The sequence below is a fragment of the Chelonia mydas genome, chromosome 9 (genome assembly GCF_015237465.2).
Source record: "Chelonia mydas isolate rCheMyd1 chromosome 9, rCheMyd1.pri.v2, whole genome shotgun sequence".
Lineage (NCBI taxonomy): Eukaryota > Metazoa > Chordata > Testudines > Cheloniidae > Chelonia > Chelonia mydas.
This window is the reverse complement of record NC_057855.1, coordinates 37,269,305-37,287,422: the sequence shown is the minus strand read 5'-3', so window position 1 is coordinate 37,287,422 and position 18,118 is coordinate 37,269,305. Positions and strand designations below refer to the sequence as shown.

Below are 18,118 nucleotides of genomic sequence, written 5' to 3'. Positions count from 1 at the left end.
CAAACGTGCATACTCACTGCGTCTCTTCTAAAAAGTGGCTGAAACAGTTTGGAAGATGCCTTGTACCCAGCTTGTACATCTACACATTTATAGCCAACTGGATATTTTCCCATACTTGCTATTCCTTGATTTTTTTTTTTAATTATTGTAGCATCTAGAAGTCATGCTGGGTGTTATACAAACACAGACAGCTTACTCTTCACAACACAGCTAAAGGTAGCATTAGTGTCTCAGTTTTACAGATGGCAACTTCAGCACAGAGGGTAAGTGGATTGTCTGAAAAACCACAAGAAATCTGCAGAAGTACTAGAAACTGGACCCAGCTCTTCTTAGTCCCAGTTCACCACCTCAGACATTAAACCATCTTTCCCTTCAAGTGAAATTTCAGCTCCAACCCTTTTAATGCATCTAAAATCCAAAATGTTTTTGGTATACACATTTTTGGTGCAGATGAAGTGTTTATGCCAGGTGCTGAAATAACAGCCCCGGAACCCAAATCCTTTATTTGCAGATCAGCTACATCACAGAATCATAGAAATGTACGGCTAGAACCTCGAGAAGTCATCAAGTCCAGCCCCCTTGTGCTGTGGTGGACCAAGGAAACCAAGACCATCCCTGACAGGTGTTTGTCCAATCTGCTTTTAAAACCCTCCAATGATGGGGATTCCAGAGTCTCTCTCAGAAGCCTATTTCAGAGCTTAACTACCCTTATAGTTGGAATTTTTTCCCTAATATCTAAACTAAATCTCCTTGCTTCAGATCAACCCCATTACTTCTTCTCCTGCCTTCAGTGGGAATGGAGAATAATTGATCACAGTCCTCTTTATAGCAGCTCTTAACATATTTGTAGACTGATATCAGGGCCCCCCCTCAGCCTCTCTCTCTCAAGACTAAAAACACACCCAATTTTTTTCACCTCTCTCATAGGTCAGCTTTTCTAAACCTTTTAGCATTTTTGTTACTGTCCTCTGGATTCTCTCCAATTTACCTGCATCTTTCCCAAAATGTGGTAGCCAGAACTGGACACAGTCCTCCAGCTGAGGCCTCACTAGTGCCAAGTAAAGTGGGGCAATTACCTCCTGTATGTTATATACAACACTCCTGTTAATACACCCCAGAATGATATTAGTCTTTTTTGCAATTGCATCACACTGTTGACTCATATTCAGTTTGTCATCCCCTATAATACCCAGATGCTTTTCAATAGTCCTACCATCCAGCCAGTTATTGCCCAGTTTTATAGTTGTACATTTGATTTTTGCTTCCTAAATGAGTCATTTTGCACTTGTTATTGAATTTCATCTTTCTGAATTCAGACCAATTCTCCATTTTGTCAAGCTCATTCTAATCCTGTCCTCCTAAGTGCTTGCAATCCCTCCCAGGTTAGTGTCTTCTGTAAATTTTAATCATATTTGCCACTCCATTAGCCAAGTCACTAATGAAAATATCAAACCCAAGACTGACCCCTGCAAGACCCCAATTAGATACATACCCCCAGTTTGACACTGCTAACTACTTTGAGTACCATCTTTCAACCAGTTGTCACCCACCATATAGTAATTTTATCTGGACCATATTTGTATAGTTTGCTTATGAGACTGGCATATGGGACTGTGCCAGAAGCCTTACTAAAATTAAGATATATCACACTTAGTGCTTCCCCAATATCCAGTAGGCCAGTAACCCGGTCAAAGAAGGAAATTAGGTTGGTTTGGCATGATTTGTTCTTGACAAATATATGCTGATGACTATTCCTTATATACCTCTTATTCTCCAAGTGCTTACAAATTGATTGTTTAATAATGTGTTCCAGTATCTTTCCAGGTATTGAAATTATGTTGACTGATCTATAATTCCCCAGGTCCTCTTTGTTCCTCCTTTTAAAGATAGGTGCTATATTTGCCCTTCTCCAGTTTTCTGGGACATCTAGGAGTTCTCAAAGATAATTGCTAATGGATAAATGCAAGGTTGCTTCAGCTAGTTCTTTAAGTAGCCTACCTGTGACAGCACAGAAAAAGAGAGAGGTTAAAGTGACTTGCTGAAGAGAATGGAAGTTTGTGGTAAAGCCAGGAATTGAACCTCCGAAGTGCTAGTCCGGAGCCCTAACTACAAGACTATTCATCCTCACAACACTATTAAAACAATAATATTGAAAATGTCTTCACAAACTGGTCCTTGTTTTACCTGAATTGGTTAAGGTGAGGAGATACAGGATGTACCTTCGGTAACATAAGTCCTCATTTCATAACTCCTGAAGCCCTTCCTGTAAAAAAATTCATGAAACTCTCAAAACATCCATATTCCTAATGTCTCACTGTACAAAGACATGCTATAAGGAAGCAAATGTCTAATTTACATAATTTTAGCTCTACAGTAATTACTGTATGAGGAAAACGTTTACTAGAGTATAAATATAAAGAACCTTGGTTATTTGGTTTGAAATATGGAAATGGAAGATAAAAACGGGGCACGAGAAAAAGGAAACAAAAAAATGAGGTTTAATAAAAAGTTTTTTCTGAATTATTTACTGGTTAAAATATGTATGTTAAACACCCTCAGATTAGCAAGTTTCAAATTACAATTAAAACTTTTAATTTTACAACTGTATAACATTAACTTAGTTGGCTGCCTTAAGGAAAATTAAACAAAGAATTATTGTAAATCCTTTTGTGGTAAATGTAGATAGCAGAAAAATAGTTTTGTTGGTTTTTTTTTTTTTTTAAAGCTGCTGCATAAATGGAATTTTTAATGAAAACAAAACAAAAGACCTGCACAATTACTTTCCTCTATTTCTCTCTTCCTGCTCATTATTTCTGTTGGCTGGAAGAAACTCATTTTACCCCAGAATCTCACTAATCTGCACTTCCCTAAACCTCCAGCTCTATGACTTCCATAACAAATTGTGTCGCTTCCGTACATCTCAGCTATAGCTGGTTGAAAATTTTCCATCAGAAAATGCTGATTTGATTAAAACCAAAATGTTTCATGGGAAAGTGAAATATTTCATATGACAAGGTTAAAACATGTTATTTTGACTTTTATTGTAAATTATGTTTCCTTGTTGTTTAAACATTTCACTAAGGTTGAAACAAAATATTTCAGATTATTATTTATTTTTGCAAAAGGTTCTGTGTTTTTTACTCTTCAGATTCAGAATTTAACCAAATTTTGAAATTCCCAGCAGGACCACAAATTCCATTTTTCAGCAAGCTCTAGTCTCAGAGGTTTAGTGGTTTGCTGTAAAGCCCAATGAAGTCACTGGGGGTATCTCTACATTGCAATAAAAAAAACCCATGGCCCCAGGTCTCAGAGACTGTGTCAGCTTTTGAGGCTAAAGCTGAGGGGCTCAAAATAGCAGTGTAGATATTCGGGCTCAGGCTGCAATCTGGGCTCTGAGGCCCTGTAGCCTGATCCCTGTGAGCCCAAGTCAGTTTAGCCAGGCCAGCCCTAGCTGTACCATGGGTCTTTTATTGCTGTGTAGACATACATGGGGCGTCTTTTCTTTAGTTTAATTGGAATCTGATTCAGGCCAAAAGAGCAGATGCTGCAGTAAGCGTCATATTAGCATTTCATTGAACTAGGTTTTCTCCAACATCTACTCAATACAGGAACATGGGGGTAGGGATATCAAGAAGCAAGTTACATTTTCCCCAGTTATGTAGTTGCTTTGGCCCTGATGAAGTTAGAATAGGGTAGGGATTGCTTTAAATTATGACAGCTGGCTATTTTACCAGCAGATCCTAGGCCAGGTGAAAATTGAGAGAAAGGAGTTACAGTTTGGCATGATTTGTTCTTGACACACCTCCCATTCCCCAGTATGGCCACTATACCATGGCGGTGTTAGGGACAGTTGGCTCAGAAGAGGAAACAAAGGAGCTGGATTGCAAAATAGAATCTGGTCCATTATTTATAAGATACTTCATAGCAAGTGCATTCTATAGTATTCTAATCAGTCATTTAAACGGCAATTTAAAAAAGAAACCAATCACATAAATTTTGTGATGATCCCCTATTCTTTTATCACTTGTACTTGCTAATTTGCAAGATTCAGTCATTCACTGTGGTTCTCCCAGTCACTAGTGATATTAGTCACTAGTGATATTAGTAAGGTTCTAAAACCTCGAATCCTAGCTTAGGTGTGCTTTCAACCCAGGCTAGCTAGCACAGTGCAGGTATGGGTAAGAGCACAGATTTCACTTTAGCTGGTAACCATCCCACTTTGATTTAGCCTATGTCCTCACAGCACTGAAGTGCTGATAGTCCTACAATGCCTCTCCCCCCCCCCCCCCACACCTCCCCATGTACCTAGAAGGACAGTCAAGTTCTCCCACAATTCACTGAGAGAGTTAAGAGTGGCCTTGCTTACTGCAGCACAAAGAACCATGGGATATGTTCCCAGAAGACCTAGCAACACACACCGATGTGTGGAAATGAGGATGCAGTAAGATCAGGTATGGCTTTGCAGTGGCTTCTCACACCTATACTAGGCTAACCCTGGTGTTCAGACCCAGGTACCAATCCCTGGGGCTAACTCCGCAGTGAAGGCATACCCACTATGACTCCTGGTGTCACCACTTGGTTGTATTCCCCCGTCCCCCATCTACATATGAAGATGGTCTGTTATGCTTATCAGTTAGAATTGTCCATGTCTTCTATTCCTCTTTTCCTCACTGCTATGACCAGATTATCTAAGGTCTCAAGGAATTTCCTGCAAAAGATGTGTAGTGTTTTGTAGACTCCCTATTGAAACCTTTCAGTGTCTGGAGCCTATATGCCAGAGCAAGAGTTAACAACATGGGTGAGGCCACAATGCAGTCTTATCTGATAAGAATGGGTGTAGGTAGGCAAGATACCATTTATAGACAGCAAGCATCTGAATTGACTATCCAAGTCAAGTTTCCCGGGGTGGATGTTTGTCCTACAATGAAAGGTAAGTGCCAAGCTCCCTAATCCTGTTTTGACCTAGATTAATTTTCCATCAGAGAAAATAATTTATGTGGAGTCATAAAGCAAGTTGTTTCATGTGCAGGAGCAGTGGGAAAAGTAGCATTCCAATAGAGTTTTCACTCCAGTTTTCTGCTCACCAACCACAACAAACTACCATACTGCAAAACTTGATGACTTACCTGAATGGGTCAGCAGGCTGCTGAGACTGCTACCAAAAACTAACAGGGTTAGGAAATTTCACTTCCATCTGGCCACCAGGGATCACCTTTCTGCCTAGTATATTTTTGAAAGAGAACATTTTCAGGGGCCAGGAAACTGTCTGTTTTTAAAGAAGACAACCTCAACATTTAGAAGCTCAATTGTTTGATCAAAGCAGACTCATCCTTTATGAGTCATTCACTGGCCACAGTGCAGCCTGTAGGGCACAACTAGCTTTTGAGGGGCAGGATGGTCCAGTGGTTAGGTGCATAAGTCCCTGTTCTGTCACAGATTGCGTTATCTGGGGAAAGTCACTTAGGTTCTCTGTGCCCGATTCGTAAAATGGCACTTCCCTGTCTCACAGGGTGCTGAGAGGATACATACATTAAAGACTGTGAGGTGCTCAGATACAATAATGGGGCACGTAAGATAGAATCTAGTGTTCCTAATATCATCCCAATGTAAAACAATTATAGATGGATCTAATTCTGGATCATAACTCCTGCTGAAAAGTTTGCATCTGCATACACATTTTGCTTTGGCCTTTATCTCAAGTGAGGCAAGCCTTACTATATGTTTGTACAGGGCCTAGCACAATGGGGATTCTCAGCTGAGGGGCTTTAGCAGCTCACCGCCCTAAACAAGGGAGGCTCAGACTAACCAAAGAGTTCAGCAGCTAATTCCCCAAAGTTTCCTTTAAAAATTTGTATATACATAAAAAATGTCAGTTATGCACTTGGGATTTGATTTAAATCTGTCAGGTAACTCACTCTGTCTGCATAGTGAAATGCAATGCCAGCAAACTTCATGCTGCCAGTGAGGCTCAAATTGTGGTATAGAAAATAGTGCCCCAGGAAGCTGCCTTTTTACCATGGCAACTTACTACACACAGGAGTCACTTTATGAGGCAGTTGCTGTGGTAACCATGATTTAGTGAGGCCTTGACAGGATTGCAGCAGTTCGGGCCGATTCTGCCAGCAGGGCTGCAGAGTGCATCCTCTCAGGACTGACACAGTGAGGCTGGAGGGGCTCCCTGTATGGTCCAGGAGCCTAAAACACAAGGCACAAGGGAGGTTGAAGTTGCCCAGGCAGACAAGAGACTCCTGGTCAGGACTGCAAGGTGGAGCCTCCAGCCACAGGACCAGTGACAGCAGACCCCTGCAGGTGCAAGCTGAAGGGGGAGGCTGCAGTCCTGGCACGGCAGAGCAGAAACCACCAGCCAGGGCTGCAAGGAGGAAGAGGTATACTGCAATTTGTGAGACTGTGTGATATGTACCTCACCTGTCAAAAATGTCACCCACAACTAGGGTGACCAGATAGCAAATGTGAAAAATTGGGATGGGGGGGGGGGGTTAATAGGAGCCTATATAAGGCAGACCCAAAAATTGGGACTGTCCCTATAAAATTGGGACATCTGGTCACCCTAGCCACAACTGGTCTAGCAGCAGTAATAATGCTAGTAGTTTGAACATTTTATGAAACAGTCCCCATCCCTGAAACAGAGGTGATCTTAAGTAGCAATACCCAAGTAGGGTCTTGAACCTGAGAAATGCTGAGCACCAGCTGCTTCCACTGACTATTTTGTGGAAGTGGAATGTGCAACATCAAGGTTCTGTTAAGAGAACACTTAATTCAGAAATATCTTGGTGGCACAATTACAATTCAGTGAAGACAGGCTTTTGGAACTGTCTTAAGACATCTCTAGTACTTATTCAGTTGCCCCATAGGAAACATTTTCCAGCCTATGTGAAGCATTATTTAAATTATTATAATCGGCAACATGAAAATATTAGGTTTGAATCCCACAAAGTTAAACTAATCTTTTTCAAAGCTCACAAACAGTGGGTAAAGTCTGCACAGAAGGTTCTGATTTTAGCAAAAGTTAGTTTGCCCTTACATTAGGCATCTGATCAGAAACAAGTTGGAATATTGCTTTATGCATGAACTGTTGTCACTGCAGTTTAGTGGATAACTCTCAAACATCCCAAAGTTATTTGGCAATTCTTTAATACAGCTGACATTTCAACAACAACATGTAATTTGGTCTTCAGCAAAGCAATTACCAAATAAGTATGAATAGACAAAGAATAAATTACCTGGTTACAACGCCTAAAACAAGATGCCACACCTGAATAAGATAATATTACCTGAATAATAATTATCTGTAAGCACCAGAATATGCTGAAAGTATTGCTTTATTTGTGTAAAAGCTTAAGCCACCTGCCCTAAAAACCAGATAGTAGGTACCTGTTCACTGTCTTTTCTTGCATTAATGAGATTGTGTAATTTCAGTTGTGCATTACTGGAAATGATGACTGAACTTTAAGTTTCAGAGATAGTGTATTTATATAGGCAAGCTAAATTTTGAATTAAGATAGCCACACCTCCTGAGTAACACTGCACAGACTCTGGCCCAGTAACCACAGAAGCCCACAATTAGAGTTTGGGGGAAAAAATACTGGATGAAGTTTTTAGCCAAAGAATGCAGATTTGGGATGACAAAAGTTATGCGACTCTGCCAGATTGTTTTAGTAAAAAAATTCTATAATAAATAAAAAGTTGAAATTTTCAAAACAAGTGTTTTGACTTTTTTATTCAAAATTACATATTCAAATTTTACTTCAATTTTATTTACAAAAAAAAAAAAACTTAGAAAACTTGAAAATGGAACATTGACTGATGCAGCTAACCAAAAATTCAGTTATTCAGACAGCTCTACCCACAATGCCACAACTGTCACTTTTCAGAGCATACCTCATATTAAAGCAGTTTTCTCAAAGCCTAATCATGACTATATCTTTGCTATGTTAGAAGAGTTTCAAAATACCACAAATAGACTCAATACAGGGGTGGGGTAGAGCTGAGACCACCAGCCAGGATTGTTCAGCTCCCTGCCATGTTCAAGACGTCCCAGCAGCCTTATTAGAAGTTACATTCACAACCAACGGATTACACTTCTTCACTTCCCCTTACTCTTTGGGCAAGTTATGGACAGTCATGAATCCGTGTGTGCTAGATGTGGAGAAAACACAAGGACCCCCTTCCCTTACCACTTCCAGGACCCGCACAGGAGGCAGCCCTAGTCTGAGGGATAAATCATCCATCCACCACTGGAGTGATGCGATCTCCTATGGCTCAAAGGCAGGGCCCTAATTTGGACAATAGTGTTACCTACCTACACCATAATTCCATAAATACGCAAAAAGTTTTATTTCATTTATTCATTGTTGCACCTTGGGCACTTGTAAAAGGAAGTTATGTACCTACTATAAAAAGTGTCACTACTCTATAAGCAATAGCTACATCTTAATATAATTCATTAGCTAGGACACATGAATACAACCTTGGCTTATTCTATCATCTGAGCCTCAAATATAGAACCTGAGACAGTTAAAGTAGTGCAATAGAAACAGGCCTAAACTAATTCTCCAGAGACCAATATCTAGCCAGTTTGGAAGTATTCAGATCCAAATCCAGCTAGCCCTTTTCCTCTATAGTGGGCCAAACTAGAAGTTCACTATCAAACCCCTCTGATCTTTGGAAGAGTGAAATCTAGATCTGAACTTTGGATCTCAGCTAAGGGCCATGTTTAAAATACACAGGGCTATGTAACATGCAAGTACAACACAGGTTGACATATTCTGGGCCTAATCTTGTACTTGTCACCCAGGCAAGACTGCCCTAGAAGTCAAGGGCAGTTCTGCCCAAGAAAAGAGGGCATCAGACTTGGTTCTTCACTCCAGGCTAATAAGCTTGAGAGCTTTACTTATAAATTGCAATGTTTGTTATTTACAGCTTTGCCCTTATGCACTTATGGGTGAAAGTGGCGTTCAAGCAACGTTTTTTATTATCTGCCTGCTGGGACCCTCTTTCTCCTATAGGCTATATAATACCATATTGTTAGTCGTGTGGCCTCTGGCAGATTCTTGGTATTTGAAAGTAGTCATGTGCCGCCTCTGGCAAATTCTTGGTATTTGAAAGTCGTCATGTGCCGCCCTCCCTCCTGCCTCCCAAGAGACGCAAGTATAGGCAGGTTTCAGAGTAGCAGCCGTGTTAGTCTGTATTCGCAAAAAAAGGAGTACTTGTGGCACCTTAGAGACTAACCAATTTATTTGAGCATAAGCTTTTGTGAGCTCACTTCATCGGATGCATTCAGTGGAAAATACAGTGGGGAGATTTATATACCTAGAGAACATGTAACAATGGGTTTTACCATACACACTGTAATGAGAGTGATCACTTAAGGTGAGCTATTACCAGCAGGAGAGAGGGGTGGCGGTGGGGGGGAGGAGGGGGGGAGCGGAACCTTTTGTAGTGATAATCAAGGTGGGCCATTTCCAGCAGTTGACAAGAACGTCTGAGGAACAGTGGCGGGGAAAAATAAGCATGGGGAAATATAGTTTTACTTTGTGTAATGACCCATCCACTCCCAGTCTCTATTCAAGCCTAAATTAATTGTATCCTGTTTGAAAATTAATTCCAATTCAGCAGTCTCTCGTTGGAGTCTGTTTTCGAAGTTTTTTTGTTGAAAAATTGCCACTTTTAGGTCTGTAATCGAGCGACCAAAGAGATTGAAGTGTTCTCCAACTGGTTTTTGAATGTTATAATTCTTGACGTCTGATTTGTGTCCATTTATTCTTTTACGTAGAGACTGTCCAGTTTGACCAATGTACATGGCAGAGGGGCATTGCTGGCACATGATGGCATCTATCACATTGGTAGATGTGCAGGTGAACGAGCCTCTGACAGTGGCTGATGTGATTAGACCCTATGATGGTGTCCCCTAAATAGATATGTGGAGACAGTTGGCAACGGGCTTTGTTGCAAGGATAGGTTCCTGGGTTAGTGATTCTGTTGTGTGGTTGCTGGTGAGTATTTGCTTCAGGTTGTGGGGCTGTCTGTAATCAAGGACAGGCCTGTCTCCCAAGATCTGTGAGAGTGATGGGTCATCCTTCAGGATAGGTTGTAGATCCTTGATGATGCGTTGGAGAGGTTTTAGTTGGGGGCTGAAGGTAATGGCTAGTGGTGTTCTGTTATTTTCTTTGTTGGGCCTGTCCTGTAGTAGGTGACTTCTGGGTAGTCTTCTGGCTCTGTCAGTCTGTTTCTTCCCTTCAGCAGGTGGGTACTGTAGTTGTAAGAATGCTTGATAGAGATCTTGTAGGTGTTTGTCTCTGGATGAGGGGTTGGAGCGAATGCGGTTGTATTGTAGAGCTTGTCTGTAGACAATGGATCGTGTGGTGTGCTCTGGATGAAAGCTGGAAGCATGTAGGTAGGAATAGCGTCAATAGGTTTCCAGTATAGGGTGGTGTTTATGCGACCATCGCTTATTAGCACCGTAGTGTCCAGGAAGTGGATCTCTTGTGCGGACTAGTCCAGGCTGAGGTTGATGGTGGGATGGAAATTGTTGAAATCATGGTGGAATTCCTCATGGACTTCTTTTCCATGGGTCCAGATGATGAAGATGATGTCATCAATGTAGCGCAAGTAGAGTAGGGGCATTAGAGGACGAGAGCTAAGGAAGCGTTGTTCTAAGTCAGCCATAAAAATGTTGGCATAATGTGGGCCATGCGGGTACCCATGGCAGTGCTGCTGATTTGAAGGTATACATTGTCCCCAAATGTGAAATAGTTATGGGTGAGGACAAAGTCAAAGTTCAGCCATCAGGTTTGCCATGACATTATCGGGGATACTGTTCCTGATAGCTTATCGTCCATCTTTGTGTGGAATGTTGGTGTAGGGGGCTTCTACATCCATAGTGGCTAGGATGGTGTTTTCAGGAAGATCACCGATGGATTGTAGTTTCCTCAGGAAGTCAGTGGTGTCTCGAAGATAGCTGGGAGTGCTGGTAGTGTAGGGCCTGAGGAGGGAGTCTACATAGCCAGACAATCCTGTATCAGGGTGTCAATGCCTGAGATGATGGGGCATCCAGGATTTCCAGGTTTATGGATCTTGGGTAGCAGATAGAATACCCCTGGTCTGGGTTCCAGGGGTGTGTCTGTGCGGATTTGTTCTTCTGCTTTTTCAGGGAGTTTCTTGAGCAAATGCTGTAGTTTCTTTTGGGATCAGTGGGATCAGACGGGAATGGCTTGTAGAAAGTGGTGTTGGAGAGCTGCCGAGCAGCCTCTTGTTCATATTCCGACCTATTCATGATGACGACAGCACCTCCTTTGTCAGCCTTTTTGATTATGATGTCAGAGTTGTTTCTAGGCTGTGGATGGCATTGTGTTCTCCACGGCTGAGGTTATGGGGCAAGTGATGCTGCTTTTCCACAATTTCAGCCTGTGCACGTCAGCGGAAGCACTCTATGTAGAAGTCCAGTCTGCTGTTTCGACCTTCAGAAGGAGTCCACCCAGAATCCTTCTTTTTGTAGGAAGGTCTCTGTGGGTTAGTATGTTGTTCAGAGGTGTGTTGGAAATATTCCTTGAGTCGGAGATGTCGAAAATAGGATTCTAGGTCACCACAGAACTGTATCATGTTTGTGGGGGTGGAGGGGCAGAAGGAGAGGCCCCGAGATAAGACAGATTCTTCTGCTGGGCTAAGCGTATAGTTGGATAGATTACTTCTATTGCTATATACCTTTAATTCTTATGGCTGAGTACAAGAGCTAGGCAAATACTGTAAATGATTTCTGTAATAGTGGAATTTTGAACTGAGTTACTTATCTCTGGATTTGCTTTCATAGAGCTGGAGTATAACTGGAGTTTACTTTGTGTAAATTGATTTCCAATTACCTGGAGGCAGCTAAAAGGGTTTCAAAAGCTAGTCACAACACTCCCAAGAGGGTTTGTTTCTGGCTCCTAATGTTTGTGGTTCACCCTGGGCTGAGGGTATAGGATATATTTGTTTGTCTAAGAAATATCTTATTTCAAGCTGCAGAATTCTTAGGTAGTCCATCTATCCCAGGATAGGGTCCATGTGTCATCCCACAATACCAGTAGTTCCCTGTTAAATTCTCAAAACAGTGTATAGCAAACATGCTTCGGCTTGATCCTGTAAACCTTTACACCTAAGGCTCCAATCCTGCCAGTCAGTATTAGGCAGATCTCTGTGCCCATGCCTATTAAGGAGTCACACTGCTGCAAAGATGTATGCATCCACTTAGCTTTATGCACTGAGCAGTCCCACTGAAGTCAATGGGACTGTTTTCAGTGTGTAGATTTAATTGTCTGTGTGTTTGCAGGCCTGGGTCCTTCGGCTGTAAGCTCTTTGAGCAGGGAGTAGGTCTATTTACATGGCTGTACATACAGTGTCCCCTTCCTACTCTCATACTATGGCCTCTGGGTGCTGCTAAAATTAATAGTACCAACATTTTGTTTCAGATCACCGACATTATAAATGTCATGATTTTATCTTAAATAGGATTTTATTATATATAATTTGATAATCGACAAGTTTTGGAAGGGAACAATTAAAAAAAAGGAGACAGTACAATGTTGACCTTAGTCATTTTAAGGATTTTTCAAACAACCTTTTCTTCTGATGAGGTTTCTGAGTATCAGATGCAGGCAGTTGTAATCAAAACCTTTTAGACTTCATTACAGGAGAGTTTGGGTAAAACAACTGCCCCATAAGATTAAAGCAATTGCATCTCCATACAAATTACCAACATTGTTAAAGAAAGCACTTTATAGGTTGTATGATATCAGAAATTACTTTGTCAGAGTATTCCTGTTTGGCACAGAACCTCCAATTTCACTACTTCCATCGCAGCCCCAAATCTGTCCGCTAGATGGCACTAACTATTTGCTGTTCTTTCTCCCCAGTTAATATATTCATTGCTGCTCCCAATTTGCTAAAATGAAGATACCCCTGATACAAATTAACTCCTGTTAGTACACATTGTAATCATACTTTTAAATCCTCTCACCTTTCATTGCTAAATATTTACAATACTTTGGCTACATTTCTTTAATGTTCTCCAAATTTCTTTTCTCCTCATTTGTTTTCCCTATGAGAAAGCTGGGACATATCACAGGAATTGGGGCTTCCTTCAGGAAGGTGTATGGCACCCCTACTTGGGTTATGTACTGAATACATAAATTAAGGTTGGTCACGGTATAACAAAGCAGAAACAGGCTAAGGAGCTGTGCCAATCTGCAGTTTAGAGAACCCTGATTGAATTAAATGGCTGGAATATAAATAAATCCCTAATTGTCATGAAATGGACATCAGATCAAGTTTAGCCCAAAAGGTAGGTTTTATAAAAAGTTTTTCAAATGCTTAAGCTTACTAAAAATGATTCACTACTTTTTCTAGTTTCAAGGAGTTCCCTCTTCCCCCCACCCCACTGCCAATAACAGTGTTTGCAACCTAATCATTACAGCATTGTGTTAGTGAGTGAGCACTAGAAAGTGAAACGGACTAGACAGACCATAAAAGTAAAACTGACCAGTCTGTTCTCTGTTCAAGCTGAGAAGAAAAAAATAATCAAAACAAACAGACTAACTTCCTTTTCACTGATTGGGCAGCTATTTTATATAGGTGTGATTTCCATTTTAATAAGCCATGGTGTAATTCTAAGTCAGACTTTTATTCTCAGTCTTGATTACTGCAACCGCCTTCTCTTTGGCCTGCTGGACACTTCTCTACACCACCTCCAATCCATACACAATGCTACTTCTATGACCATCTTCCTCTTGAGTCTCTGGTCATTCTGACCAGGTCACCCTCTCAGAATCTCTCTAATGGTTCCCCTATTTGCACTGTATCAAGTTCAAGCTTCTTGTCATCACCTGAGGCCCTTCGCAGTTGTAACTCCCCCTACCTGTCAACTTTTCTCTTACCACATCCACCCCCCCCCCCCGCCTCTTCTGCTTTTCGTTTATACTAGCCCCATCCATCCACCTGTTTCTCCCATATCTTCCTCCATGCTGCCCTCTACCAGAGAGACACTATATCCAAATGTATGTGTAAATTGTAAACCACTACAATTTCCTCCCACTATTACCCTCACAAGATCTACTTATTTAGGATGTCTACATGTAGTTAGCCAGCAAATTAAGAATAGACTAATGATCAGTTGGAGTAGTTGAAATACATATTTAAAACCAAAAAGTTAGGTTTCCATGTGTTGCTTATAAAGTTATACATATTTTGGCCCCAATCCTGAAAAAGTAGCCATGTGGTTACCCTTACAGACATGAATAGTCTCATTGACTTCAGTGGGATGTCTCTTATGCTTGAAGATAAGCACTTGCAAAAGTCTTCACAGGATTGGGCACTTGAATTGTATCTTTCCTCTACCCTTCACATGTTGATTGCTATTTGAGAGCGTAAACTACTCTAAAGCAGAGACAGTAGTTGACACTGCCAAAAGTTATTAGAGGATTTTGCCATAAGACTGCTTTGAAGGGGAAAAAACCCAACCTATTCCTTCTCATATGTATTATGGCACTATGGAGCACCCATAGCGATTTGAGCCTTTGGACTAGGACAATAGAAATAATGTTAATATCACCTTCAGGTGGAGCTGCTAAAAAAAAGTTTGGCAAAAATTCAAAAAAGTCTTATTCCAAATCAAAAAGTTGTGGGGTTTTTCCAGAAATTGTTGGCAAAAATGTGTATTTCCACAATCATGAAGATTTCATTTTATTCCCTCCCCGACCCTCACATACTTCCTCTCTCTTTACCACTGAATGCAATAGAAATAATGTCCAAGATCGGTTCCCCTCCACAGCTATTTTTCATTTTGCCTCACCAACTTCTCACAAGTTGAGGAGGTTTTGGAGAGTTAGCAGCAAAAAAGGAAAAAAGATGAAGGAGTGGGAAAACAAAACAAAAAATGGACTCTTGCATTCAGTGGGCTGAAGGGGGAAAGGAGAAATGAGAAAACTCAAGAACCAGGATTTCCAGTTTTGTTGAAAAACTGGAAAATAAAAAAAAAAATAAAAACAACCCTGTTAAACTCCAGTTTAGAAAAAAAAGTTACCATTTGTTGAAAAAAAAAAAAGAGTTTGAAATAAAAACTTTTACCAGCTTTCTTTTTGAGGGCTGATTCAAATCCATCTTCGAGACTCTGAGGACAGCTCATTGCTGCTGTGAACATGCACAAAGGACATGACACGTTAGGGCGATCAGACATCCCAATGTTAGGGGCTTTGTCTTATATAGGCAACTATTTCCCCCTCTGCCCCCAAACAAGAAAGTGTCCCGATTTTTCACACTTACCATCTGATCATCCTATGGCATGGCCATAGAAATTTGAAATTTAGCTTAATGCTCTAGGTGCTTAGAACACTGCCATCCACAAGCCCAGGCCCTTGTGGCACTGAGCACTCAGCGAAGAACAGTGGCCTAGCTACCAAAACAAAAAACAAAAACAAAACAAAAAAACTTACCTTACATAGAAGACAGCCATATTTGCATCAATATTTAGAAGATGACTCAAGGTATTTAAATTCTTCTATTCATGTGCAACATCTGGTATAAACCTAGGCTGCTGTCAGATAATATTTTTATGGTGCAGTCTTACAAGATCCAATTGTGTAAACAAAAACAGGAAAAGAAGGAGGGGGCAGCAGTTAAGAAGAGCACTAATGTAAGGAAATTGGACAAGGGAAACCTTGCAAGTTGCCACAAGAACTGCGTTGGAGTCACTGTATGACCCATCTAACTGCTGAGTCACTTTGCTGCCAGCAGCTAAAACCCTCAGAGGCACCCCAGTGGGAGACTGGCAGCGATTTCGGTTCATCTTACAATGTTATCCAAGAACTGAGCATAGTGCACAGTGGACTTAGGTTGCTAAATGGGCTTTTTTTCTTTTCTTTTTTAAGAAGTCATTTCTATATGAATATTTGCAACATCTAATATACACAAGGAGCTAGGTTCACCCTCCATGGGCATGGGCACAGGGGATATAAAGTGCTACCCATAGCAGCAGCTGCAAAGAAGCGTAGGGGAAGAACAGCTGTTCTTCCCCAGGGGTTCCACTGGGGAAGAGCAACTACAAAATTAAGCAGGGGTTCCAGCATATCATCAGGATATACACTGAATTAGTAGGAAGGTCTGTTTCCACCACTGACTATTTGATTTCTACTGGCCAACTCTCAGCTGCCTGCTAGGATGACTGATGCAGGCAGCGTGCATGGTTTTAAACCCCTGCTTCCCCCCTGCCCACCAACACTCCCATTCTTTTCCATTGCTGGACAGCTTGGGTTTTACCTACCCAAAACAAAGTAGTATAGCGATTCCGTCTGATCCGTGATAAGAATATAGCCACAAGATCAAACATGATGTGGTATCAAAAACATTTCACATAAAATCTGAGTATAGTATTATGGGGTAACCTATCTTCATCACTGATATTATATAGCTAAAATTAATAGCCTGAAAGAGCTATTACTTATTCCTTAAATTTTAGTCTCTACTTCTTTGTCTCCATTATTTTTTGTAACATGGTAGCGCTCTCCCAGAAGAGCCATTCATTCCAGGGAAAGGCAGGTGACTGTACTGCTGCCTCTACCCATAGGAGCCCACAGGGGGAAGCAGCTTATACATCTGCCCAGGGCTTCCACCAGCAGAGACTGAAGAAGTTACCCTAAACCAGTACATCTTCTGACCATGTCCCACTGCTATCGTGTGCCTACCCCGCCCTCCACTTTAGAGGGTGCACCAGCTAATTTCATGTCTCCTAGTGGAGGTGGAGGTTGTGGGAGACTTGCACTGCTTCTTCCCTACAAGCTTCATACCACCAGGAGTGTCCAACCCAGCTTCTGACAATTTGCAGCAGCAGAACCTGGGGCATAACTGGTTCTCTTTTAAAAAAAAAAAAAAAAAAAAGAGAAAGAAAATACTAGGGAGCCTACCCTACGAATTATAACTGGGATCCTGAGATGGATCATTACCATGGTAAATACCAAAATGATGTGGCCTCCTTGCAAACTGACCACCTGGATGGATCTCTGTCAAGGTGCTTAAGATGGCCTGGTTGTATATTCAGTTTTAGCCCATCACTGGCAATCTTGCCATATCTCAGAAGCCTTTGATTCCCCCACGATTGCCAGCTGCCTACCGGAATTCCTCCGTGTACACACTTTGGAATTCATTGTTCCTCCATTCTAATGTGATGTCCATATGAAAAAAAAAAAAAAAAGCTGCCAAACCCAAACCATTGCCAATGGAGGCAGTTGCTGGGTTGGCTTCCCCTGGACATGGAGGAGCTGCCAAAGCCAAGAATTGAAAATATCAATCTGTCACTTTTTAGCCTACCTCAGCATCCACAATTCATTTCCATACAATAGAGTTGGTATAACTGTAGTTCTATAGATAGGCAGGTTCCTAGTAAGCTTGATATCATGCTGTCCCCACATGGCAGCAGCTGCTGCTATATGATTATCCACATCTTTCAATCATCCTCCAGAACTATGACACTGCCCAAATATTTGACAGTTGCCACCTGCTCAGTGTCCTGCCTGGATAATTTAATACAGGATCTGGAACTGGATGCTGCTTGATAGTAATAGCCAGAAACTTAGTTTTATCCAGATTAACAATCAGATCATTGTGCACTGCTTCTTGACTAGCCAGATTAGCCATCAGCTGCAGCAATTCACCCAACTGAGCCAACAGGACAGCATCATCAGTGTAGTCGAGATCTTGGAGCAGAATGGTGTTCAACCCACTGCCACTGAACACCTGCCTCCTCAGGCTTATTAACCAATGTCGATATTGAACAATGATGGTGACAGAACACTGGCTTGCTGAATTCCTATTGGGATAGCAAACTATGCTATGTATCTGCCAATTATGGACCATAGGTTTGCTTAATTTTAATATAATGGCCCAATCCGGTCCCCATTGAAGCCACTTGAATTTGTGTCACAGACTGAAGTGGAAACAGGAACTGGCCCAATGACAAAGATAATGGGCCAAATTCACCCCAGTGAAACTCCACTGACTTCGGTATAGTTGATCAAGGACTGTGTTTGGACCAATGATTTGTTTTTAAAATCCACGTGCACCTATGAAACTCAAA

At 41.4% G+C, this 18,118-nt stretch overlaps 1 long non-coding RNA gene across 1 annotated transcript in view; it reads right to left on the bottom strand.

Annotated features, from left to right (window-relative positions):
* The window catches only part of LOC122461788, a 67,362-nt gene that overhangs the window by 34,575 nt on the left and 14,669 nt on the right, over positions 1-18,118 (bottom strand). Inside the window, exons 2-3 of the long non-coding RNA XR_006283968.1 lie at positions 5,127-5,220; positions 2,185-2,263 (exon numbers count right to left, since the gene is read on the bottom strand). This is a non-coding gene — a long non-coding RNA (uncharacterized LOC122461788). The remainder of the gene's footprint in view (positions 1-2,184; positions 2,264-5,126; positions 5,221-18,118) is intronic.